Raw genomic sequence first — 25772 nt, forward strand, 5'->3', positions numbered from 1 at the left:
ACTTGTAAGCATCCCTGTTGTTGATTTCCATTTTTGTATTCCCATTTCTCCAAGGTCTTTCTTCACCTCCTGATAGCAGCACACCATAGTTTTCCTGATAATTGTTAATAATAATAAATGACTGTACTGACATAATAAGCTATCTTAAAACAAGAAACGAAACTCCAATGTACAACAGCCCTGAAGGGCCAGGGCCTACCAAGCGACCACTGCTCAGCCCGAAGGCCTGCAGATTACAATGTGTTGTGTGGTCAGCACAATAAATCCTCTCAGTCATTATACTTGGTTCTCTAGACCAGGGCCACTATCTCACTGTCAGATAGCTCCTCAACTGCAATTGCTTAAGCTGAGTGGGCTTTGAACCAGTCCTCAGATCTAGGTAAAAATTCCTGACCTGGCGAGGAATCGAACCCGGGGTCTCTGGGTAAGAGGTCCCCTACCCCCTACACAAGTAATAGGACCCCCATGATGGTTGGTAATATAGTACATCAATTGACTTGTGTGGCTGACAACTGACCAGTTGACAAGGAGATGGCACATGGTACAGAGCCACCGGTTTCAATAAGGACATGATTATGGGCTGCCACCTCAGTGGCTGGTCTAGCAGAATGATTGCAGTGAAGCTAAACAGTAGCATTCATGTTGCACTTCATGGCACTAGATAATCCAAACGTGACACTGAACTGTGTAAAAGTGATATTATTTTTAAACTCATTAGCAGGCCTCCATGATTTTGTTTCAGCTCAAGGATATAGGCATATATAGAAACATTATTTCAAACAGTCATCACAATTTTGCACAAGATCTCTTGTGGTGCTTGGCAAATTTTTTGATTCTTTGATGTATTAGCCTATATAGCAATTGAAGCTTTCACGGCCAGCATTACAAATCATGTCGGTGCATTCTGGGCTTGTAGGCCATGGTCCACAAGCATGTGATGGTCCCAATGTTTCACCAAAGACTGTGTTCAGCATTATCAAGGATCAAAAGATAAGAATTTCATGATTATTAGTCTGTATTGAACTGAATTCCACACGTTGCAGCACGAGGTGATTCCCATACTACATATGTTATTTATTATATTCCCCTATCATAACTCGTTTTATTCTTAACTATAATCTATACAAAATTAAAAAAATTACGGTCCACATTGAAGTGTGAAATCCTACCACCTTATAGATACTACTAATGTATTTGGACCTCCATGCGCAACAATCATCATAATTCAAGATTCTTTAAACAGAAGAGCCTTTATAACATCTTTCATCACAATCACATGAACTGAATGTATATTTTTGTGTACACAACCCAAATATTTTAATATCATGAGAAGACACCTTGATTTTGGCTCAGTTAATCTTTGAACAGACTACAGCATATTTAAGTAGCCAGCGTCGATCGCATTTCTATGCGTTAACTGCAAAGTACATTTTTTAATTATCTATCATAAGCAGCTTTTAATATATTGCAGTGCACCAACGTTTTATGAACCTCTAAAAAAAAGCATCTCTTTAAAAAGCAAAATTCTGTATACAGAAGAGACTTTTCCAACATCACACATCACATTCACGTGAACTGAATGTATAATTTTGTATACACACCTCAAGCATTTTGATATCTTAAGAAGACACCTAGGCTTTGGATCACTTGAACTCTGAACAGACTGCGACGTATTTGGAGAGCCAAGATCAATCGCATTTCTATGCGTGAACCGCGACCAGCATTTTATGAATATCTATATCTATATTAAACTCTCTCACATAGAGCAGCAATCTACCATTTCAGGAACCTCTATTATATGGATCTCTTTAACGTAGTGCAACGAAAATCTTGAATATTACCTTATTTCTCATATGGCATGTACATATCATTTTTAATATTGACACTACACTGTGTCTTCCATTACCTAAACTATTTCATTCAACCAGCCTTAAACTTCTATTGACTGTGTGTACAGTTTTTAAGACCATTGTGTCGTTACATTGTTTATTTTATTTTATTTGATACATTGTTATAATTTGTTTCATGGCTGATAATGACCTACAAATTAGGTCGAAACTAGTCCCTGAATATTAATAAAAATATATATCATTTATAATCTGTATTGAAGAAGTGGACCTTAAATATAAAAATATTTAACTACTACTATTGTAATTATCAAGGATTCCGACCAAGTTTGATAGAAGCGAAGCTCACACTGGAATGCAGTGGTGTCGCAATTCCACCTCATTATATGGTGCAGGCTAAAGCACGCTGCTCGCCTATTGGCCCGCAAAACAGGAGGGGCAGTCGCTGATTGGTTGTTCTTTGGCCAATGAATGAAGCATTAAGGAGCTCGATGTACGTCAACCTGCCTTGGTGGAGACAGGCACCTGTTGCTTTTTTGCTGCTATCAAAGTCAGCTGGAACCCTTGATAATGCCAAACGCAGTCTTTGGTGAAACGAGACCATCACATGCTCCTGGACCATGGCCTTCAAGTCTGGAAAACACTGACATGATCTTTGGTGTATTGTTTACATATTATAAACTTGGAAGCATTACAATAATGAGAACATTAGAACTGCAATTTTAATCATCTGTTTTCCCATACATATTGAACCATACTGTTCATGGGACAATTGTATTGATTTTAGTACTGGATATTGGGATTACACAAGGCCACCCACGAAGCCATTGTCTTACAGTATATTTCATAAAGGAGTCCAGAAGAAGCATTCTTGTGTGAAGTGAGCTAGAGCGTCATTATGAGAAATCTCCAGAACCTCATTAAAGGGAGTTATGTCCCAAGCCAAACCTCTTGATGAAGATTGGGGACGCTTCCTAGATCCCGGCAAAACTTATATTAGGAGGGAAGAAAGAATTAAATTAATATCTTTGGTTACGAAAGAGTTGCATTGGATTTTATACAAGAATTGCAACCTGCATAATTTCTGCTTAATTTTGATATGCATTAGGGCTGCATTCATGAATGCATTCATTAAATGGAGTACTTGGCGGGAGTTGCGCGGGAGAACGGCAAGTCGCGGGCGCGCGTATCTTGCACGCGACCAAGCGGCGTGATGACGCTATACTGGATTATAAAAATAAGGCCGCCTGGCATATCAGTCTCATTCTTTGACCGGAAGGCTGCTTGAACGAGTCGTCATACTGCGTGTTGGTACTGAGAACAACGCTTTGTCTTCGAGCTGCACATACTACTAGTACGACTGTACCTGCGAGGAAGTAAGTAATCAACTTGAATATTCAGCTGAATTTAAGATTTTACCTGTGAGGATAGGCTATGGGGAGATGAGGTACTGCTTGTAAGAGACTAATGAACTAGTAGCTTCATATTTCTGTGAGGTCAAGGTTTTACTGACGAAATGCTAGAATTAATATTGGCTCAGGATAGTAATTCAAAACAACATGTTGTCCGAGTGAAGGGATGAAATAACCGTGACTAAAAGTAGTGAAGAAATTATTGTGTACCAGGTTTAAAACTCTGAACGAGACTTGGTCAATGTGACGTGTGAGACACGATAGTAGTGGAAACAGGCATCGAGTTTGGACAGTCTGTAATGAATGAATTTGTTTTCAGTTACCCCAGCATCAAGTCAGAACGAGTGTTTGACATCAGCATTGCGAGGAAGCCACAACCAGGAGCTGAAGCCAACACGACAACGGGCATCGATCCAGGAACGTTGGGAGCACCTGATCAGCGCGACGCCGAAGGGGACATCTTCCAGCCACATAGGGAGCTGTACGAAGGAGCCACACAAGAAAGAATGTCTCCAAGTGGTCAACAGTATCAGATGCAAGCGCCGCAGTCTATCATGATGTGGTAAATTCAGTGGTCCACAGGGAGGGCCGCTTCGTCATGTCATCGATAACATAAGGTCAGAGCTTTCCAATTCTGTTTCAAGCATGTCATTTAAATTTAGATAGGAATATGGAGGCCGTCAGTCAACAGATTAGTTATGGTAGGAAATTTTCTTGGTAATAATGAGCTAGGCCTCAAGCTCGAACCCCGTACATTAGGGTAGATGATATTTTGTAGATTCCTTGTTAGCGTGTTTATATTTCATTTCGATTGTATTATTTTTACGTACGTGTGATTTTTATGGGTCTGATCGAACTCCTTTGGTCATAGTAGGTTAGTCTAACAGACAGGCACTTTTTATTATATCGCATTTAGGCATTTGTCTCTGCAAACGTAGATGTGTATAGTTGAGACCAGGATGGAACCCGTAATTCACCCAGCTTCACTGATAGAGCGAGCGAGTCCGAATATTTGAGAGATATGAGCCCATGACAGGCAGAAGTAAGATTTGCGATTGATATGAGAGAGCCCAGCACAGTTGAGAGGATATTGGATGTATTGGAGATGCCTAGTATGGCCATGTGACTATCGCTTAATGATTAGTGTTTTGTAGCACCAAGGTTGAGCCCGTGAGAGGCGGAAGTAAGATTTGCGATATTGCTGGTGATATTGAGACGAGGGCAAATCGCCCAGGTGTATTTAAAAGAGTACTTCTTTGCAGCCCGGTTATGTGAGGTATTTTGAGAGGCGAGATGTTTTTGCTGGCAGTCAGCTGAGCTCATCAATTATGTGGACTGTCGCTGGTGAAGTGGTTGCAGGGGTGAGGGTGCTATGCCTGACGTCACAGTCTTGAGAATTGGTTTTTGCCGTCTGCAGCTTGTCAAGTGTGCCAAGGGAAGGAGGACCTTGATGTTTTGAAAGCAGGAAGAGATCTTTTTTATGTCCTATTTGTTCTACGTTAATTTTTAACACTGGCCCGTTTGATATTGACACCCGTGGATATGTTGGTTGTGTTCTTTTTATTTTGTTTGCATATGAATCTTATACGCCTTACTCGTCATGGGACTAGGGTTCGTGACCGAGTCGGGTCATTGTACATTCTGTGTTGATATTTGTTAGCACCGGGGTTCGACGGTTCGAGGCATAGTAAATTTTGTGGGAATCACTGTTTGATGTGTATTTCAGCAGATATCCGTTTTTATAGAGTTCGTTACTTACACTATTGTAACATGCTTGTTACAGCACAGCTGTTTTCGTGAAGGCAGTGAACTGGTTGTCATCGGCTCAGCATTATCTTGACCCAAGCATTTTAAAAGCTATTATATTTGTAAATAATTCAATTTTATGTAATAAATCCCTATTTGTTATACTTTGAATGCAGCGATGTTTTCTGTTAGATATTTTATTTTATTTTAATTTAGCGAATTCTTACCTGAGTAGGCACATGTCCTAGTGTTTTATCTTTATGTTGCCCCGTTATCCCCATGTTATCCCTGAGTAGAGCGCTCTTATCCGGCTGAGTGAAGAGGAATGTGTTCAGGTAAGACTATGTGCACCAGCTCACGTCTGTGAGAGTTCTTTCACTACTGTACTCTGGGTTCGAGACCGGCTTTCGCCTGGCCGGAACTTTAGAGTCCAGTAGGGCACATAGTATTTATGGCGCCCAATTCTGGTGGAGCTCGATAACTTTGTAAAAAGGGGCCCATTATGCCATTTTGCCATAGCGACATAGTATTTTTGTCGCCAAGCAACGGTGTGGCTCGATATATCCGTAAATGGGGGCTAACCATAGCGCCATAGTATTAATGACGCCGAGTAACGAATGGCCCGATATTTCAGTAAAAGGGACCATAGCGCCATTGTCAACATTGTGAACTTGGTGTGGCTAACTGAGGGCCCGATACTGCAGTAATGAGGGTCATACAGCTTGTTTTATTATGCTGTCAGGTGATGCTTGATATTTGTGTAAACGAGCTCACACAACCAAGTGGTATTTTGCTGATTTTCCCCATAGAATAGGGCTATAGGTCGTAACTTGTGTCTATAAAAGCAGGACCTGATATTTCGGTAAATAAAGGTCGTGCAAGGCTTGATTTCAGGCATATGTTATGACAGCTGCATTCAATTATGTGTAGTGCAGATATACCAAGTTTGGTCTTTGATCTGTACTGTTAGTTTTGTGTTGTATTAGGAGTATTTTGTTGAGACTTGTGATGTTTATATAACTGCCAGTTCAGAGAGGTATTTTGTGAGTTATGTCCCTTGGTCTTACCATTAGAATATGGGTATGGCAGTTGATGGTGATTAGCGAGGCTGTGCTGATTTTGTGGTTACCGTGGAGTGATGGATGATATTCGTGCGGGGATTTGACCTGCAGGGTGTTGTGTTTCACAGGTGTATAATCGGATAGCATTGATTTTTGCATGTTGTAGTTTTGCTGTTTTCATGACATTTGTTAGAGAATTTTGTGTTTGTGTTGTATATATTTTGTATCATAGTGTTGTACTGACGGTTACCCTGTGTTTTTGAATGACATGATGTTATATTGAGGTAGCCAATTTAGGCTTTGGAAGTTTGAGAGTTTAGTAGTTAGGAACATTTTGATAAATTAGAATTGAGGGAAATTGATTGTACTTGAAATTTAATCGATGACATACGGAGCGGTTTTTCCGCCGGACCTTATGACAAGTGAGTGCGGAATGTCGGTAGACATGGATGAGGTGCTGAGGCACCTGAGCGATCAGATAAAGGAACAGTTTATGGCGCTTAGAGAGGAACTAGGAGCTCTTAAAGGACAAATGGCTAGGGATAATGAGCTATTAAAGGAACGGTGTACCAAAAGCAAGGTACCGTTTGTGGAGTTTGGTGAGCGTTTGAACGACCAAGTCAGTGCACAATTTAAAGAACAGGAAATTAGGAACTCGGAACAAATAAAAGAACTTAAAGAACATGTAACCGAGCCACTCACAGAAAAATTCGCGGAGTGCGAAGAAAAGGTGACCGAACAAGTAGGAATCACAGAGACACGGGTAGTGAACCTGAGAACTGAGCTAAAGGAACATCCTAGCATTCGTTTGGAGCAATTGGCCTCTAGAAATGAAGCGACTAGACGAACCGTAGCCAAGTTAGAAACGAAGGTAGAGACCGATAGTAGACAATGTGTTACCACTAAAGAGGAGTTGAGTAGACAGGTTGAAGAGTCACACAGGACAGTACATGAACAGATTTGTGAAGTAAAGGGCAGTATCGGAGGAATAAAACAGCTTAGAGAAGAAAAGGTCAAGGAGACTCAGACTGAACCGAGAACCGTTAAAGAAGACCTGGTAGCATCAATAGATCGCATAGATTATACGCAAGAGAGGCTAGAAAAAGGAGAGCAGAAAGAAGAAGTGCAGCAGTCGGATTCACCGGTTGAACCGCCAGATATCGATGTGGCGCGAATGGAGCAGTCAGATACAAACAGTCCTATGGTTCAGGAGGCCGAAGCAGGAAAGGAAGACACACCAGGAAACGAAAGGATTATAGTAGCCTCAGGAGAAGTAGTGAACGACACGGCAAGCACGGAAGTGGAGACAGACCAAAGCAAGGAAGCTGAGGAAACGGCAACTTTGGTTGGGCTACAGGAAGGAGAAGAAAAACAGGTAAAGAATCTCAGTGTGCAGGGATCCGGGAACATAGCCATAGTCCTGTCAGGAGGGGACGAGCTCAAGTGCTACGCGATGACGTCTGAGGGCAAAGACCTCGTAAATTCTGCTGTGGAAGAAGAGAGTCTGAAATGTGTAACAGGATCCAAGGTCGAGGCTGATGATATAGGAAGGAAAATCGCAAATGATGTTAATGGGATTTCTGTACAAATAGAAATTGGAGACCCGACCGGGGACGCACTAAATAATCAAAAGGAAACGGTTGGAAAGAATCTTGAAGAGATAGCAGCCAGAAATGAAAGGGACGATCAATGGTGTAACCAGCATTCGAAGCAAAATAAAGGAAAGAGAACAAGGTCATACAAGAGACGCAAGGAGAACCAAAAATACCGATATCAGTTTGGTTGGTTCGCAAGACAAGTAAGAATACGCCGTAGGTGGAAGACTGGAATCAGCAGAAGAAAGAAGAAGCGGCGAAAAGAAGATATGAAAGAGGGACGAATGCGTAAACCGAGAAGCTACGTGGAACAGTTGAGGAGAAAACGTACTGTTGCGAAGAGGTGGCTTTCCGCGTGTTGTGAAATAAGGCGGAAGAAAATTGACTGGAAAACCGAGGAAAAGGAAAGTTGCGGAACGGCCGTAATACAGGGAACGTCTGTAAGCTTGACAAATAGAAGAGCCATATAGATGATGGCCACTGTATATAAATAGTATAGTAAATAGAAAACTTATGATAACCTGTAGATATAAATTTATTTTGTGAATTGTATTAAGTAAATATTATGAAGAATGAAGAGAATTTAAGATGAAATTAGCAGAGATCCTCAACTAACTCAAGAGATATGTATTAGTAACGTTGCGGAACACTTAAAAGCACAGGCTGAAAAACGGCTGCGAAGAACAAGGAACAAGAAGTTTCATAGACCCCTACAAGTGGGCGAGTTGGTTTTAGTTAAGACACCCACTGTCTCCAACCCTACAGAGAGATACTACCACAAGTTTGCTGAGCTATATACTGGACCGTATAGAATAATTCATAGTTATGAAAATAACTCATACAAAGTACAAAGCTTGGACGCTACAGTGACTAAGGTCTTTAACTCAGCAAATCTTAAGCCCTTTTTCGGACCAGGCCAATACCAATTAGACAATCAAGAAGAAGAAGAAGAAGAAGAAGGAGGAGGCGAAGAAGAGGAAGAAGAACTTGGGGAGGAAGACACCGAAGATATTGCAAGAGAGGAGGTTGTCATTCCGGAAGAAGATGAACAGGACGGCGGAGAAGAGCAACCAGAGGTACCCAATGGTGAAGGACAAGAAGAAGAAGAAGAAGTAAATATGATTTCTTCAGGAAACCATCATAAACAGCTATCTGAGCAGCGTGAAGAAACGGAATGTCAAGGCTGCGAGAGTAACCACCGGAGATTTCTAGCTCTGCTTGATGCCTATTACCAAGTTAGGAAGGATAGGGAGGCTATTATGTTTGTAGCTGAAGATAGTCCCGTGCCATGAGGTTTTGAAAATTGACCGCATAAATGATTGCGATGAGAATATGATTTTGACATTTAGGAAAATAAAATTCTTGACAAAATTTTATTTTGCCGTTCACGGGGGGCTATGAACCATACTGTTCATGGGACAATTGTATTGATTTTAGTATTGGATATTGGGATTACACAAGGCCACCCACGAAGCCATTGTCTTACAGTATATTTCATAAAGGAGTCCAGAAGAAGCATTCTTGTGTGAAGTGAGCTAGAGCGTCATTATGAGAAATCTCCAGAACCTCATTAAAGGGAGTTATGTCCCAAGCCACCTCTTGATGAAGATTGGGGACGCTTCCTAGATCCCGGCAAAACTTATATTAGGAGGGAAGAAAGAATTAAATTAATATCTTTGGTTACGGAAGAGTTGCATTGGATTTTATACAAGAATTGCAACCTGCATAATTTCTGCTTAATTTTGATATGCATTAGGGCTGCATTCATGAATGCATTCATTAAATAGAGTACTTGGCGGGAGTTGCGCAGGAGAACGGCAAGTCGCGGGCGCGCGTATCTTGCACGCGACCAAGCGGCGTGATGACGCTATACTGGATTATAAAAATAAGGCCGCCTGGCATATCAGTCTCATTCTTTGACCGGAAGGCCGCTTGAACAAGTCGTCATACTGCGTGTTGGTACTGAGAACAACGCTTTGTCTTCGAGCTGCACATACTACTAGTACGACTGTACCTGCGAGGAAGTAAGTAATCAACTTGAATATTCAGCTGAATTTAAGATTTTACCTGTGAGGATAGGCTATGGGGAGATGAGGTACTGCTTGTAAGAGACTAATGAACTAGTAGCTTCATATTTCTGTGAGGTCAAGGTTTTACTGACGAAATGCTAGAATTAATATTGGCTCAGGATAGTAATTCAAAACAACATGTTGTCCGAGTGAAGGGATGAAATAACCGTGACTAAAAGTAGTGAAGAAATTATTGTGTACCAGGTTTAAAACTCTGAACGAGACTTGGTCAATGTGACGTGTGAGACACGATAGTAGTGGAAACAGGCATCGAGTTTGGACAGTCTGTAATGAATGAATTTGTTTTCAGTTACCCCAGCATCAAGTCAGAACGAGTGTTTGACATCAGCATTGCGAGGAAGCCACAACCAGGAGCTGAAGCCAACACGACAACGGGCATCGATCCAGGAACGTTGGGAGCACCTGATCAGCGCGACGCCGAAGGGGACATCTTCCAGCCACATAGGGAGCTGTACGAAGGAGCCACACAAGAAAGAATGTCTCCAAGTGGTCAACAGTATCAGATGCAAGCGCCGCAGTCTATCATGATGTGGTAAATTCAGTGGTCCACAGGGAGGGCCGCTTCGTCATGTCATCGATAACATAAGGTCAGAGCTTTCCAATTCTGTTTCAAGCATGTCATTTAAATTTAGATAGGAATATGGGGGCCGTCAGTCAACAGATTAGTTATGGTAGGAAATTTTCTTGGTAATAATGAGCTAGGCCTCAAGCTCGAACCCCGTACATTAGGGTAGATGATATTTTGTAGATTCCTTGTTAGCGTGTTTATATTTCATTTCGATTGTATTATTTTTACGTACGTGTGATTTTTATGGGTCTGATCGAACTCCTTTGGTCATAGTAGGTTAGTCTAACAGACAGGCACTTTTTATTATATCGCATTTAGGCATTTGTCTCTGCAAACGTAGATGTGTATAGTTGAGACCAGGATGGAACCCGTAATTCATCCAGCTTCACTGATAGAGCGAGCGAGTCCGAATATTTGAGAGATATGAGCCCATGACAGGCAGAAGTAAGATTTGCGATTGATATGAGAGAGCCCAGCACAGTTGAGAGGATATTGGATGTATTGGAGATGCCTAGTATGGCCATGTGACTATCGCTTAATGATTAGTGTTTTGTAGCACCAAGGCTGAGCCCGTGAGAGGCGGAAGTAAGATTTGCGATATTGCTGGTGATATTGAGACGAGGGCAAATCGCCCAGGTGTATTTAAAAGAGTACTTTTTAGCAGCCCGGTTACGTGAGGTATTTTGAGAGGCGAGATGTTTTTGCTGGCAGTCAGCTGAGCTCATCAATTATGTGGACTGTCGCTGGTGAAGTGGTTGCAGGGGTGAGGGTGCTATGCCTGACGTCACAGTCTTGAGAATTGGTTTTTGCTGTCTGCAGCTTGTCAAGTGTGCCAAGGGGAGGAGGACCTTGATGTTTTGAAAGCAGGAAGAGATCTTTTTTATGTCCTATTTGTTCTACGTTAATTTTTAACACTGGCCCGTTTGATATTGACACCCGTGGATATGTTGGTTGTGTTCTTTTTATTTTGTTTGCATATGAATCTTATACGCCTTACTCGTCATGGGACTAGGGTTCGTGACCGAGTCAGGTCATTGTACATTCTGTGTTGATATTTGTTAGCACCGGGGTTCGACGGTTCGAGGCATAGTAAATTTTGTGGGAATCACTGTTTGATGTGTATTTCAGCAGATATCCGTTTTTATAGAGTTCGTTACTTACACTATTGTAACATGCTTGTTACAGCACAGCTGTTTTCGTGAAGGCAGTGAACTGGTTGTCATCGGCTCAGCATTATCTTGACCCAAGCATTTTAAAAGCTATTATATTTGTAAATAATTCAATTTTATGTAATAAATCCCTATTTGTTATACTTTGAATGCAGCGATGTTTTCTGTTAGATACTTTATTTTATTTTAATTTAGCGAATTCTTACCTGAGTAGGCACATGTCCTAGTGTTTTATCTTTATGTTGCCCCGTTATCCCCATGTTATCCCTGAGTAGAGCGCTCTTATCCGGCTGAGTGAAGAGGAATGTGTTCAGGTAAGACTATGTGCACCAGCTCACGTCTGTGAGAGTTCTTTCACTACTGTACTCTGGGTTCGAGACCGGCTTTCGCCTGGCCGGAACTTGAGAGTCCAGTAGGGCACAATATTTTTTAAATGTGTTGTAAAGCATTTTGAGGATCCAGATATTTATGGATGTTTTTAATATTTGTGATAACTGATGAAGATCCTTTCTCAAAAAATGTTTGCTATGTCTGTCACTGTATGCATTAGGTATTGACAGAGCAGACCCAATAAAGAACCTTTGAGTATTATTATTGTCATAGTCAATATGGAGCATCTAGGACCAAAAAATTGTCAAATTTGTTAAGCCTTGAATACTACGCTCTTTCAGTTCATTGATGTCTTCTTCCTGACAGTTTATTTTATACCTTAATTTTGAAATCCCCCTTCACCGGTTTGCTATTATCCTTGTCAATTTCCTCCATTCCTCTCTAAACGACATTGAAATTTTAAATTTAGTTGCTGGCGAACAGTGAGTATTTATACTTACACGCTCCATAAGATCGGGATTCTCAGAAGAGAGCGAGGTTGAAGCTATATCATTTTTATTAGAAATCCTGTTCCTTTTACCTAATGGGTTTGCCGAAACTGGGCTTTCTTCGATTAGCCACCTTTTCCGGGATCTTCTTTGATTATATGCTCCCTTTTTGTGAAGTGGGAAATTTTCAAACACTGAGGGAACAACTGTAGGAAGCAGTCTTTTTTTGGTCGTACTAATACTAAAATCCGGTTCTTTAAAATGCTTGCCACACACATAAGACCTATCCTTAGGCATCCATAAAGAACCCTGCTGATCCCCCTGCCGTGAAATAGCTAAAGCCCATTGTTTTCGAAGAGATACACAGGATGGAAATTCGTGAAAAGTTACTCCTTCAGCACCCGATCTTGACTTGCAGTATGGCACACAACAGTAAACCATTTTAAGCTTGTAAAGTCGATCCCACCACACACACACACACACACGCGCGCGCGCGCGCGCAAAAATACAGCTCTAATTTGAAACAAAACTATTTTTTTAATACGTGGCCGCATTGGGATACAACACTATGGAACGCGAACTATGGAATGGGACAGTACAAAAGATCGTAGCGGCAAAACTGAGAACTTATATACTTGGACCCGTGGACCATGTTTTGAAGGTAAAAAGCGGTTCTATTTGACGGTCTTGTGTATAGCGTAGGCAACGATATAGACTTTTTTCTAGTTTCTCTGGTTACCTTCGATCGTATATCATATTAATGCTCTAAGGGCGTTACCCAACGGACAAGTTTGGAAAAATATATCCAAATTATTTGACGAGGAACGGCATTGAACGAATCACCCACTTAGAATTGAAATCCTGTGCACAAATAAAGCATATTTAGGTTAAACTAATTGAACAAACTGTCTGTCGACTTACATAGCCATTATAAAACAAACAAACAAAAATATTGTAAAGTACCGTAATTCGAAAAAAAAAAAAAAACCGCAACCTAAACCACTCTAAAACCTAATATGCCATATCGCCATTCAATTCTTCAACGGGTACGAGTTAATTAAAGCGATTACACGATATGTCATAACAACAAATTTTTAAGACTGAGCCAATATTTTTATTTCTCTGTCAGTCACGGATTTCCATAATAGGGAACATGCATGATCCAGGGTTTTAATTAAAAATGTGCTAGTCTGATTCAAAATTTCAAGCAGAATTCAAAAATGTAGTCGGAATGTAGAAATAATAACTCCAAACACGATAAAAATCCAAATTAAAGTACGAAAATGTCAGGTAACGCAAGTACGCGATCTCATTGGTCTGACGTCATCGTACAGGTTGACGGTATTAGCAGACGAAATAACACAGTGAGCTGTAAGAAACAGGATACTCTAACGCTTTTCTACTTTATGTTAGTGTCTGCTATAATAAAATTCAATATCTGTACATTGTGAAATAATCTAAGTGTTATTTTCTGGACTTGAAATGAATCCTGTCCAGACAGTTAAGCTGAAAACTTACAAATGGTGCATAGTTCCGATGTGCACTAATACGTCGCATACCACCCCAAACAAATTGTTTGTAAATGTGCCAAAAGACCCTAAAACTAGGAAAAAATGGATTTTGGCGAGCCGAAGAAATGCCAGTGATATATCGAACAAGTCTACGGTTTATTGCTGTGAAGATCATTTTAACGTAAGTTGAATTTCTTTGAAGTTTCAATCACTTTTCCATGTCAGCTGTTCTGGTGGAATAATATAAATTTTAATGTATGATGCCTTAATTAAATGCTTCAATCACGTCTTGAAATATGAAAGTAATAAATAGTGCATCAATTAATGCTGATTATAAAAGTATTCTCTAAACCTAACCCAAGTTTCAGGTAGGCCATGTCAAAGTAATAAATCAAAGGTTTTATGAACCAAATTGACAACCCTAATTATACCAATATATTTTGGCATGCAACATTTATTTATATATTTATCGAATATCTTACATTTGCAAACAAATTTAGTCTACAAGTAAATATTCTATGTATGTTCAGTCCGTCAGCGATGCCGCTGGTGGGATCCTCAACAGCTCTGCCATCAGCTGTCATAGATGGCCTAGGCATCACTGAAGAGGCGTACTAGGGAAATGAGGAGTGAGGTAGTTTCCCGTTGCTTTCCTCACCGAGCCAGAGTTGCTATTACATATCAGTCTGCCAAGCCCACTGAAATGCATACAGCAACCGACCCTATGAGCAACATTTTCACACCATTCATAGCAGGGACTGGCTGCATAAGGATTGGCATTACTAGCATCGCTCATACCTCAGTCACTTTCATATTGTCAAAGCCAAGGATAAGACAGAGACAGATCTATGAAAGTAACAAAATTGCTCTAGCCTATACCAGAAGACATAGTGCACTATAAACACTAGGTTCTGCCAGCAAAGGCAGAAATAATATAACATAAAGTAGGCATGTACATCATGAAAGAAAAATGTATAGGCCTATCTCTACAAAACCAGTGCTTTTCGGTTGGGGTGCTCTCAGTCTTTTAAGTTAACTATGGTCAGTTTTAATAATTATCATAATATTAATGAAATAAATAGCACAATTGCACACTGCAGTGAAAATGCATTACTGGTACTACTTACTGGTGTTTAAAATATTGTCCATACTTAGGCTAAGTTTTAGGTTATACATACCGAGCTCGATAGCTGCAGTCGCTTAAGTGCGGCCAGTATCCAGTATTCGGGAGATAGTAGGTTCGAACCCCACTGTCGGCAGCCCTGAAAATGGTTTTCCGTGGTTTCCCATTTTCACACCAGGCAAATGCTGGGGCTGTACCTTAATTAAGGCCACGGCCGCTTCCTTCCCACTCCTAGCCCTTTCCTGTCCCATCGTCGCAGTAAGACCTATCTGTGTCGGTGCGACGTAAAACAACTAGCAAAAAAAAAAAAAAAAATTAGGTTATACATGCCAAAACAGTACCGGTAAACCAAAGGGTAAAAATCACAGCACTCAAAGACATTCCTATACTGAGTGACAAAAATGTCACTAGAATGTTCTTGCTTGATATGCTCAGCTTGTGAAAAACTAGATGAAGTCATATTTGTCTTCAGAAAAGTAGCAAATGGTCAGTAAAGCTCATAAGTTATCATTTATTAATTAAAATGTTTTTAATATTCTTACATTTTGCTTAATCTGTAATTTTTCAGCTGGAAAATGATATGGAGAACTGGGTTAAATTCAGAATAATGGGAGGTCCAATTAAAATGAAGTCTGGAGTCATCCCCCACATATTTGAATGCCAGTCAGACAGGAAGAGGACAATGATTCATTCACTGAGGCCTGCTGCTGCCAAACGTTTGCGAGCTGAGTTGATTGAAGAAGTGCTTAGGCCAAAAGAAATACAAGATACCCTACCACAGGAAGTAGCTAAAGAAAGTGATGTTGAGGGGGCAGAAGTAAACACCTTGTCCTCACAAGAAATTGAAAGGTCTACACCTAATACCAGCACATCAGATGTTGGAATTCAAGTAGTTCCTCATTTTCGAAGTAAGGCCATTCAAACTAAACTCCCTGTGACAAATACTGCCTCATCTCCAATTAAATTCAACCATCTGGTTCCATCCCCAATAAAAACAGAGAGTTCCAGACAGAGCTGTAGTTCTGACTGTGAGAGTAGCGACTCTAATTATGAAGTTGAAGATGGTGTCAGTGACGAAGAACTAGACAAGGTACTTGTAAGTGAAATTTAATTGTTAAAAATAAAATAGTTAAGAGTAGGCTAGAACTAATAATTAAATGTATGCCTAAGCTGTATCTTGGATTGCCAGAGCAATGTTTATATGTATTGGACTTGCTTGTTAAGCAAACTAACCTTGAAACACCTTGTCCTCACAAGAAATTGAAAGGTCTACACCTAATACCAGCACATCAGATGTTGGAATTCAAGTAGTTCCTCATTTTCGAAGTAAGGCCATTCAAACTAAACTCCCTGTGACAAATACTGCCTCATCTCCAATTAAATTCAACCATCTGGTTCCATCCCCAATAAAAACAGAGAGTTCCAGACAGAGCTGTAGTTCTGACTGTGAGAGTAGCGACTCTAATTATGAAGTTGAAGATGGTGTCAGTGACGAAGAACTAGACAAGGTACTTGTAAGTGAAATTTAATTGTTAAAAATAAAATAGTTAAGAGTAGGCTAGAACTAATAATTAAATGTATGCCTAAGCTGTATCTTGGATTGCCAGAGCAATGTTTATATGTATTGGACTTGCTTGTTAAGCAAACTAACCTTGAACCACATTTTACTAACACTAAAATAAATTAGGCTCGCTTAACCATTTAATATTCTAGCAGATGACTGAACTAATAATTAAATGTAAGCCTAAGCTGTATCTTGGATTACCAGAGCAATGTTTATATGTATTGGACTTGCTTGTTAAGCAAACTAACCTTGAAATGAACCACATTTTACTAACACTAAAATAAATTAGGCTCACTTAACTATTTAATATTCTAGCAGATGACTTTGGAATTTTGGCCAGTTGTACTAGTTGCATTTTTTGTAAAACTGCCCCATTATTGTTAGCTCAGTGTCTGAAGGAATTAATATTTTGGCCTGAAAGAAGCAAAATTGTACAGTTTTTGCCCATGCCATTCAGGGCAAGATACAGTAATGTTCAGTCTATTATTGACTATCTAGAAATAGAAATTGAGAAACCATCCAATTCAGTGCACCAAGCACTTACTTGGTCAGAATATAAACACTGCAATACTGTCAAGTATCTTATATCTTCCACACCAGATGGTTTCATCAATTTCATTTCTGAAGGATATGGTGGTCGCATAAGTGATTCCCTGTTGTTTGAAAAATGTGACTTCCTCAAAAAGTTACCTTCTGACTGTGCAGCTGTGGCTGACAGAGGGTTCAAACATGTGGAACCACTTCTGATAAAAAAGGGATGCACACTGGTTCGACCACCTAGTGTACGTATTGGAGCAAAAATATCAAAGGAAGATGTAATGCAGACCAAGAGAATAGCCAGCTTAAGAATTCATATAGAGCGTTTAATTAGAAGACTCAGAGAATTCAATATGTTGAAACCTCATGCATGTGTTGATAGCTGTGTGTGATGAAGTTATTGTAATAGCTAGTGCACTGATTAATTTACAAGTACCACTGGTAAGGTATTAAGGCTATTTATAGAGTGAGACAATTAACAATAAATATATATATACTGTATATATGTAATCAACAAATGAAACCATTTGCATAGAAGCAATCTGTTCATATATATATATATGAACAGATATCTATATATATAAAGTAGCTTGTCCTGACTGACTGACTGACTGACTGACTGACTGACTGATTCATCATCGCCGAGCCAAAACTACTGGACATAAAGAAATGAAATTTTGGGCATATATTCATATTAAGATGTAGGTGCTCGCTAAGAGAGGATTTTTGGATATTCCGTCGCTAAGGGGGTGAAAAGGGGGGTGAAATTTTAAAATGAGTGTGTCTATATCTCAAAACTTTAAAAGTTTACAGATGTGAAAATTGGTATTTAGAATCTTCTTTAAAAATAAAGAAACACGTATTTTTTTTTTTTTTTCAGACAATCCCAATAGGAGTGGTGAAAAAGGGTGAAAAAGTGGTTGAATGCCTTTAATCAGGATACGCTACTTATATCTCAGAAACTGAAGATATTACAGACCTCAAAATTGTTACTTTTGATCGCTGTTAAAAATAAAGAAACACATATTTTTTTCTTTTTGGAAAATCCAATTAATGCGAGGGTGAAAGGGGGGTGAATTTTTAAAATGAGTGCATCTATATCTCAAAGGTTTTAAAGTTTAGAGATGTAAAAATTAGTATTTAGAATCTTCATTAAAAATAAAGGAACACGTATTTTTTGTTTTCGGAAAATCCCAATAGGAGGGGTGAAAAGGGGTGAAAAATGTGTTGAATGCCTTTAAAGAGAATACATATAACTCAGAAACTGAAGATATTACAGACCTCAAAATTGGTACTTTTGATCGCCTTCAAAAATAAAGAAACACACATTTTTTGTTTTTGGAAAATCCAATTAATGCGAGGGTGAAAAGGGGGGTGAATTTTTAAAATAAGTGCATCTATATCTCAAAAGTTTTAAAGTTTAGAGATGTAAAAATTGGTATTTAGAATCTTCATTAAAAATAAAGGAACACGTATTTTTTGTTTTCGGAAAATCCCAATAGGAGAGGTGAAAAGGGGTGAAAAATGGGTTGAATGCCTTTAAAGAGAATACTTATATCTTAGAAACTGAATATATTACAGACCTGAAAATTGGTATTTGGGATCTACTTTAAAAATAAAGAAACAGGTATTTTTTCGTTTTGGGAAAATCCAAATAATGGGGGGTGAAAAGGGGGATGAAATTTTTAAAATGAGTGTATCTATATCTCAAAACGTCTAAAGTTTATAGATGTAAAATTTGGTATTTAGAAATCTCCTTTAAAAATAAAGAAACACGTACTTTTTCGTTTTCGGAAAATCCTAATAGGAAGGGTGAAAAGGGTGAAAAATAGGTTGAATGCCTTTAATGAGGCTACTTATATTTCAGAACCTGAAGATATTACAGACCTGAAAATTGGTATTTGGGATCCACTTTAAAAATAAAGAAACAGGTATTTTTTCGTTTTTGGAAAATCCAAATAATGGGGGGTGAAAAGGGGGTACATTTTTAAAATGAGTGTGTCTACATCTTAAAATTTTAAACGTTTACAGATGTAAAAATTGGTGTTTAGAATCTCCCTTAAAAATAAAGGAACACGTATTTCTTTGTTTTCTCTAAATCCCAATAGGAGGGGTGTAAAAGGGTGAATAATGGGTTGAATGCCTTTAATGAGCATACATATATCCCAGAAACTGAAGATATTACAGAACTGAAAATTTGTATATGGGATCTCCTTTAAAAATATGGAAACACGTATATTTTTGCTTTTGGAAAATTCAATTAATGGCGGTTAAACAGGAGTGGCAAATTGGGGTGAATTTTTTGAAAGACTATATCTACAGAATATCTGAGAAGCGTAAAATGTTACAGACGTAAATAGTGGGTATTTGGAATCTCCTGTAAGTGTAAAGAAACATAGGTGATTTGTCTTTGGAAACTCCACTTAATGGGAACTAAAATGAGGTGAAATTTTAAAATGAGAATTTCTACAGTATATCTCAAAAAACTTAACATGTACACAAGTTAAAAATGGTCATTTTTTTATCCTATTAAAAATAAAGAAAAGTGTATTTTTAGTTTTCGGAAATACAACTTGGGTAGTGGGGGGTGGGGGCGTAAAAGTGACTGAAAATGGTGTTGAATTCTTTTAATTAGGCTACTGATATCTCAAAAATGAAGATGTTACACACGTGAAATTTTATTTTTGGAATCTGCTTTAAAAGTAAACAAACACGTATTCTCGGAAAATCCAATGAAGGGGATTTGGAGTGTTAAAGGATAGAAAAAATTAATTGACTTAATTGTATGAGAATTCATACATCTAATAAAAACTAAAGTTGTTACAGACGTGAAAATTGGTATTTTGATCTCCTTTAAAAACAAAGAAAAGCGGGTTTTGGGGGGGAAACAATCTTGGGGGGGGGGGGCGGGAGTGAAAAGGAGTTAATTCCTTTCATGAGGACACATAAATCAAAAACTGAAGAGGTTAGAGTGGTGATAACTGGTATTTAGAAGATCCTTTACTATTAAAGGAACAAGTATTTTTTGCTTTAATATCACTTTGTGAGGGAGGGGTGGGGGGAGTGTGGAAGGAAGTTAAAAACGTGAATTATTTTTAAGGGGATACTTATATCTCAAAACTGAAGGTAATAAACGTGAATATTGGTATTTGGAATCTCCTTTAAACATAAAGAAACACGCCTTCTTTTAATTTTTTGGAGGGTGGGGTTAAATAAACTTAACGGCGGTGGGGTGTAAAAGGAGGTGAGACCAATTGATTTTACTGTTCGTAATGTACTTATAAGGAGCCTCCGTTGCTCAGTCGGCAGCGCGCCGGCCTCACAGCTGGGTTCCGTGTTTCAAATCCCGGTCACTCCATGTGACATTCGTGCTGGACAAAATGGAGGCGACACAGGTTTTTCTCCGGATACTCCGGCTTTCCCTGTCATCATTCATTCCAGCAACACTGTCCAATATTTCATTTCATTAGTCACTCATCGATCATTGCCCCAGAGGGGAGCTTCGGCAGCCGGCACAATTCCTATTGTCGCCGCTAGATGGGGCTTTATTCATTCCATCACTGATCCTGTCGAATGATAGGAAACAGGCTGTAGACTTGCGATGTACTTATTCTGATCATAAACCGATCATTTTTAATCTTTCCTGGGTTCTTTTTCAACAGCCATATTTTCCTTCGGAGAACGTTCTTAGATTAGAGAAGATTCTCCTGGCATATAAATAAAAATTTAAACACATTTGAAATAAACGATAGGAATGAGATTGGCCGTCAAATTGTTCACCTCTATAATAAGGTCAATAATACACGGAGGTATGTCATTCGTATCGCCAGAAATTGCGCACACTTGCCTACGCGCAACAATGGTGCTGGTCACATTGTTAGCAATGACAATGGCAGCAGATGTATTTTACCGCCAAGTAGTGGTCTTGCATATTGCTGTGGGGTCCAGAACATCAATAATAATAATAATAATAATAATAATAATAATAATAATAATAATAATAATATCCTGGACCGTCGTCAACATGTGCGGACCGTGCTGGAAACGGGTCCTGGACGGGTAATGACTACGATTGCAGTCCGGCCGCCGGTTTAGTACCGCCAAGGCACCTAAGAGGACACCACGCCGGATCTCCTCAAGGATTTGATCCACATTAAAAATGCTTATAGGAAAGCATGGCTAAGATTTAGGAACCCAACTGACCGGGTGGAATACCTGGACCCAGCCCGGGAAATACGAAATCGATTGCTGGAAAGAAAGATTGAAAAATGGGAGGAACGTTGCCGTAATCTCTCAGTAAACGAGTCAGATCACGAATATCGGCGGGTTGTATATAAAACGATAAGCATTCAATTATAAATTTCAGTATATTACCGTAGCGAAGCACGGGTATCTTGCTAGTATATATATATATGTGTGTGTGTGTACTGGTATATATATTTACATTTTGAAATGAATTAGGCCTACCTACTTTACTTTGCACATTGGTGATAATCACAAAATTGTATTTTATTTTTTTATGATATATATATATATCTTTAAGGTGCCTTTTATACCCCCATTCCACACTCAACTCCACCCACCATCATCACCACACACATTCATACCTGTCATACATGAAGAGCAGCTTTTTATTACTATTCTTATATCAGTCCATGTTAGCATTTGGGGTTATTTTTTTGGAGTACATATGGGTAAATATAGTAGGCCTATTTTTCCTGCAAAAGAATCTTAAAAATACAAATCAAACTCTATAAACAAAGGCCAGCCTACTTAATACTTATGGGACTAACACTTCTCATAAGTACTGGAAATATGCAGTCTTTCCAGAATTTCTCTCCTTCAGTAATGGCTCTAATAGCCAATTACCTATCATAGTCCACCCAATAAACTGAAATACTGTTTGTTACTTTAAAATTTGGATCTGCAACACAAAAAAAACACATTTATTTCATTTTAGAAAAATGCATCTGTATTTGAATCTGCAGTAGGAACTTGTCCTTAATTTTTGCCATTGTTGACATAATTTCCTACTGTAGCTTCTCGAGCTGGACACTTCACTTCAACAACAAAGTCCTTTCCAACACCATCTGGTGAAGCTCCCATCATAGGATGTGATGCAGAAAGCAGGGGACCACATTTTTGTATTTTGATGCCAAGTTGTGTTTGTACTGTGGCTATGACATCCGTTTCGAGTGTACATCCCCTTTTCATTGTCTTAGTCTGCTTTGTTTTCACAGCACCGATCACTCGTTATGCAAATGTCCCATCTGTTGTTTTGCACCTAGTTGCTTCATAGAGCTTGGATGCTGTGATTCTCATATATCTGAGTTTATGCCAAGCTGGATCATCATTTTGTTTCAAAGTTTGCCTTTCTGCTAACTTAATAGACTCAAATGGCATGTTCTCCTGAGCAAACTTGAAGAAAGAATCACTATCTCCACCTCTTTCTGCAAATTTAATTGCAAGATAGTGCAATGACAGCTTTTTGATGCAGCTGCTTTCTGTGAAATACCTGCACAGTTGATTTTTGATTTTGAGCTCTTTACCCGTAACAACTACAGCATTTAAGAAGCTGCCATTAGAGACACTGCTGTTAGTTGTTACCCCAGTACCTTGCTTTGTTGTTCCCAAGTCTTTTGCAGTGATAAATTTTTTTGATGTCCCAACGGCAGATAGCTCTGATTTTTTTCCAGTACCACTTCACAGATGTCGTAGCTTTCTCCTCACTTTGACGGTGCATCCACATCAGAAATGCTACTGCATGTTTGCAACCACCTGTATTGAAAGAAATCAAAATTATGTCACCTGTGGGTTTTCTGATAGCCTAAGGGGGCAAAGGAAGGGAAAAATCATAGGCTGTGGTTGTATAGGCCTGTTAAAAATGTATAAAATCAACAAATGAATGAACAAATAATAAATTAAAATAATAGTATGACAGAATGTTATACTTTCCCGTCTGCTGGCTTTAAGTAGGCCTACATACTGTAAATTATTAAATTTGTTTTTTCTGTTTATATTATAAAATTGTCTAGTTAGTTGCTAGTATTATTGTTATGTATATACTCTACTTTATAAGTTGTTGTGTTTCTCTCTCCACCATATACATTTAAGACTTCACAGTACATATCTATCTTTATATGAATGGAAACTTTTTCCCTCCAAAAAAAGGTGTAATCATTAGCAAAAGACTTTAAAAATTTTTAGGCCTAGTTTAGTGTTTGCTAAGTTTATTTACTCACCAGATGATGCAGCACAGTCATGACATTCTACACTGTCTATGCAGCACTGTTCCTCATCCACAATTAGTGTGACTGTATAGTTTTTGGATCTGACCTTGTGCTCAGGACATATTTTGCATTTTACTATGCATTTACCACTTTGTCTCTTTACTTGAACATAACCTATAGCACTGTCACCATAATTTTCTCTGCCAGCACTGTAACATGAATATAGTTCATTGTTCAGTAGTGGTATAGAAAAATGAACTAAAGATATTTAATATTTCTCTTTCATGGGTGTAGGAAGAGGGAGGCCAGTTGCCCCAACCATAAATATATACATATTTCAGGAATAATAGGTTATAGAACTACAGTACTATAATGCTACCTGTATTTTTATGTTAGTGCTGAAGTCCGATTTGTTACTTTAGTTATGGCGAAAGCCCAAAATGTAAAGTTATTCTCTAATATGGGAATCAATCTAGAAATAAATGGCAAAGGTGATTTAAGCGATTTCTATCCATGTTGATTGTTACCCCAATATTATGAGTTACAGTACATTGTACGTATATAAAAGATGTCACTTTCCTATTTGCTTTCGACCCGCGAATTTCTGCAGCCACAAAACAGTCGCTACTTTTTAAGAATGATGCCACCATTATGGCATCCACACATGGTAGATTGTCTGACTGTGCTTTCTTGAAACCTTCCTCAGTCATTTTCAATTCACGATCACAAATATAGAACATTCAGCTTGTAGTAACAGCTGATGCACAATGGCTGGGAGAGCTGCATGTGGTACTGGATCGTGACGTCACAGCCCGTCGCTTACGTCAGAGGCCGTTTTACTCGCCTTCCAGAAAGAGACTTTTAAATATACTTTTAATGGTAGAAAACAAGGCAACTTATCACAATATAATATGTTTACATACTATTTCATTGATGAACTTTTCAAAAATTATATTTTCGAAAATTACGCATGTTCCCTGTTCTTATTCTTTGTATTTGATTGAACTCGGATTGAACATGAGAGACCAGTTTAATACTAGAGAACACCGGTTCGGATACAGGAGTTCCGTAGTCCGTACAGTATCACAGCATTGCAATGGTGAATCCCTAGTAAGTAGAAGGGAAGGCTATTCTTAAGGTATCGTTTCACATAACTTTTCAACATAACTGCTTCTCAAACATGCGAAACCTACCAAGCTCAATAGTTGCAGTCGCTTAAGTGCGGCCAGTATCCAGTATTCGGGAGATAGTAGGTTCGAACCCCACTGTCGGCAGCCCTGAAGATGGTTTTCCGTGGTTTCTCATTTTCAGACCAGGCTGTACCTTACCACAGCCACTTCCTTCCCACTCCTAGCCCTTCCCTGTCCCATCGTCGCCATAAGACCTATCTGTGTCGGTGCGACGTAAAGCAACTACAAATAAATAAACTTTTGGTATTTCCACCTATTCAATACAAAATTTAATGCTCTTATTCAATTACAACATTTATAGAATTATACAGAACTAGTTTCGACGCATAATAGTGTCATCCTCAGCTGTTATTGAAAAATAGGCATACATACAATTCATAATATGACTTAAAGTGGGTGTGGAAAAACTATTTAAAACTGTTTTGAAAATATTAACACATTAAAAACATTTATAACAAGTAAAGAACTTGCAAGTCAGTTATATGTTAAAATAGTTCATTAAGGTCTCTTTATAAACAGGCGGTTGCGATGTTCTTGAATTTGTGCTCTTGATAAAATGCTGTGTTTCATTCATGTGTATAATGCAACAAAGTCATAAAAGTTGTGAAGGCTTGCAATTTTTAGTTTATGTCCTAGGCTTATGAGGTGGAAAACATTCAGATGGCTTTTTAAGATCGTACTAGAGGTTATGTTTCTTAGTTCAATATGGAACCCGTCATGAAATGAAACGCCGGTAAAAAACCTATATTGGAATTATCTGAGTCGGTACAACCTGAATGATGAAGATGAAATGTTTTTAAAAGGGGGAAGACTCACCTCAAACTGCCGTAGGAAGAACCTCTTGTTATCCGCACGCTATGACCGGCGAGACAGCACTGAGTGTGTGTTCGCAGTCGGACGATGTTAGGAGGGGGGAATGGGGCGGGCTGAGGCGGCGCGTGTGGGTCGCAATGCAGGGAGAATCAGGTGGGCGTGGGCTCCAGAACGAATACTGAGAGAACTTATTGTGTATTATACGTAGAATTAAATGCTTGTTTGGAATCTGGACTTTATTAAGAAATGTTATCAAAAAGTCGAAAAGAACTTTCAGAGTTTCAGAAATATCAAGAGATTAAGATTGGCATTAAAGTATTGGTCTATATGATTGTAGCATAATTCCGTAGCATCGAGTAATGGTCCTTTACTCAAAGATTCTAGTATTTGGATATCCTGTTCCAAATTTGTAAAATTATGTTTTAAATCATGTATATGTTGCCCGGCAGCGGAGAATCTATTATATTTTACTGCGTTGACATGCTCAACGTACCTAAT

At 38.9% G+C, this 25772-nt stretch overlaps 1 protein-coding gene across 1 annotated transcript in view; it reads left to right on the top strand.

Moving 5' to 3' along the window:
* Positions 1 to 16183: 16183 nt before the first annotated feature.
* LOC136885412 (uncharacterized) overlaps positions 16184 to 25772 on the top strand; it is a 93664-nt gene continuing 84075 nt past the window's right edge. The window contains exon 1 of the mRNA XM_068230333.1: positions 16184 to 16448. The gene's annotated coding sequence lies outside the window, so the exon portion shown is untranslated. The remainder of the gene's footprint in view (positions 16449 to 25772) is intronic.

Source organism: Anabrus simplex, chromosome 14 (assembly GCF_040414725.1).
Source record: "Anabrus simplex isolate iqAnaSimp1 chromosome 14, ASM4041472v1, whole genome shotgun sequence".
Classification (NCBI taxonomy): domain Eukaryota; kingdom Metazoa; phylum Arthropoda; class Insecta; order Orthoptera; family Tettigoniidae; genus Anabrus; species Anabrus simplex.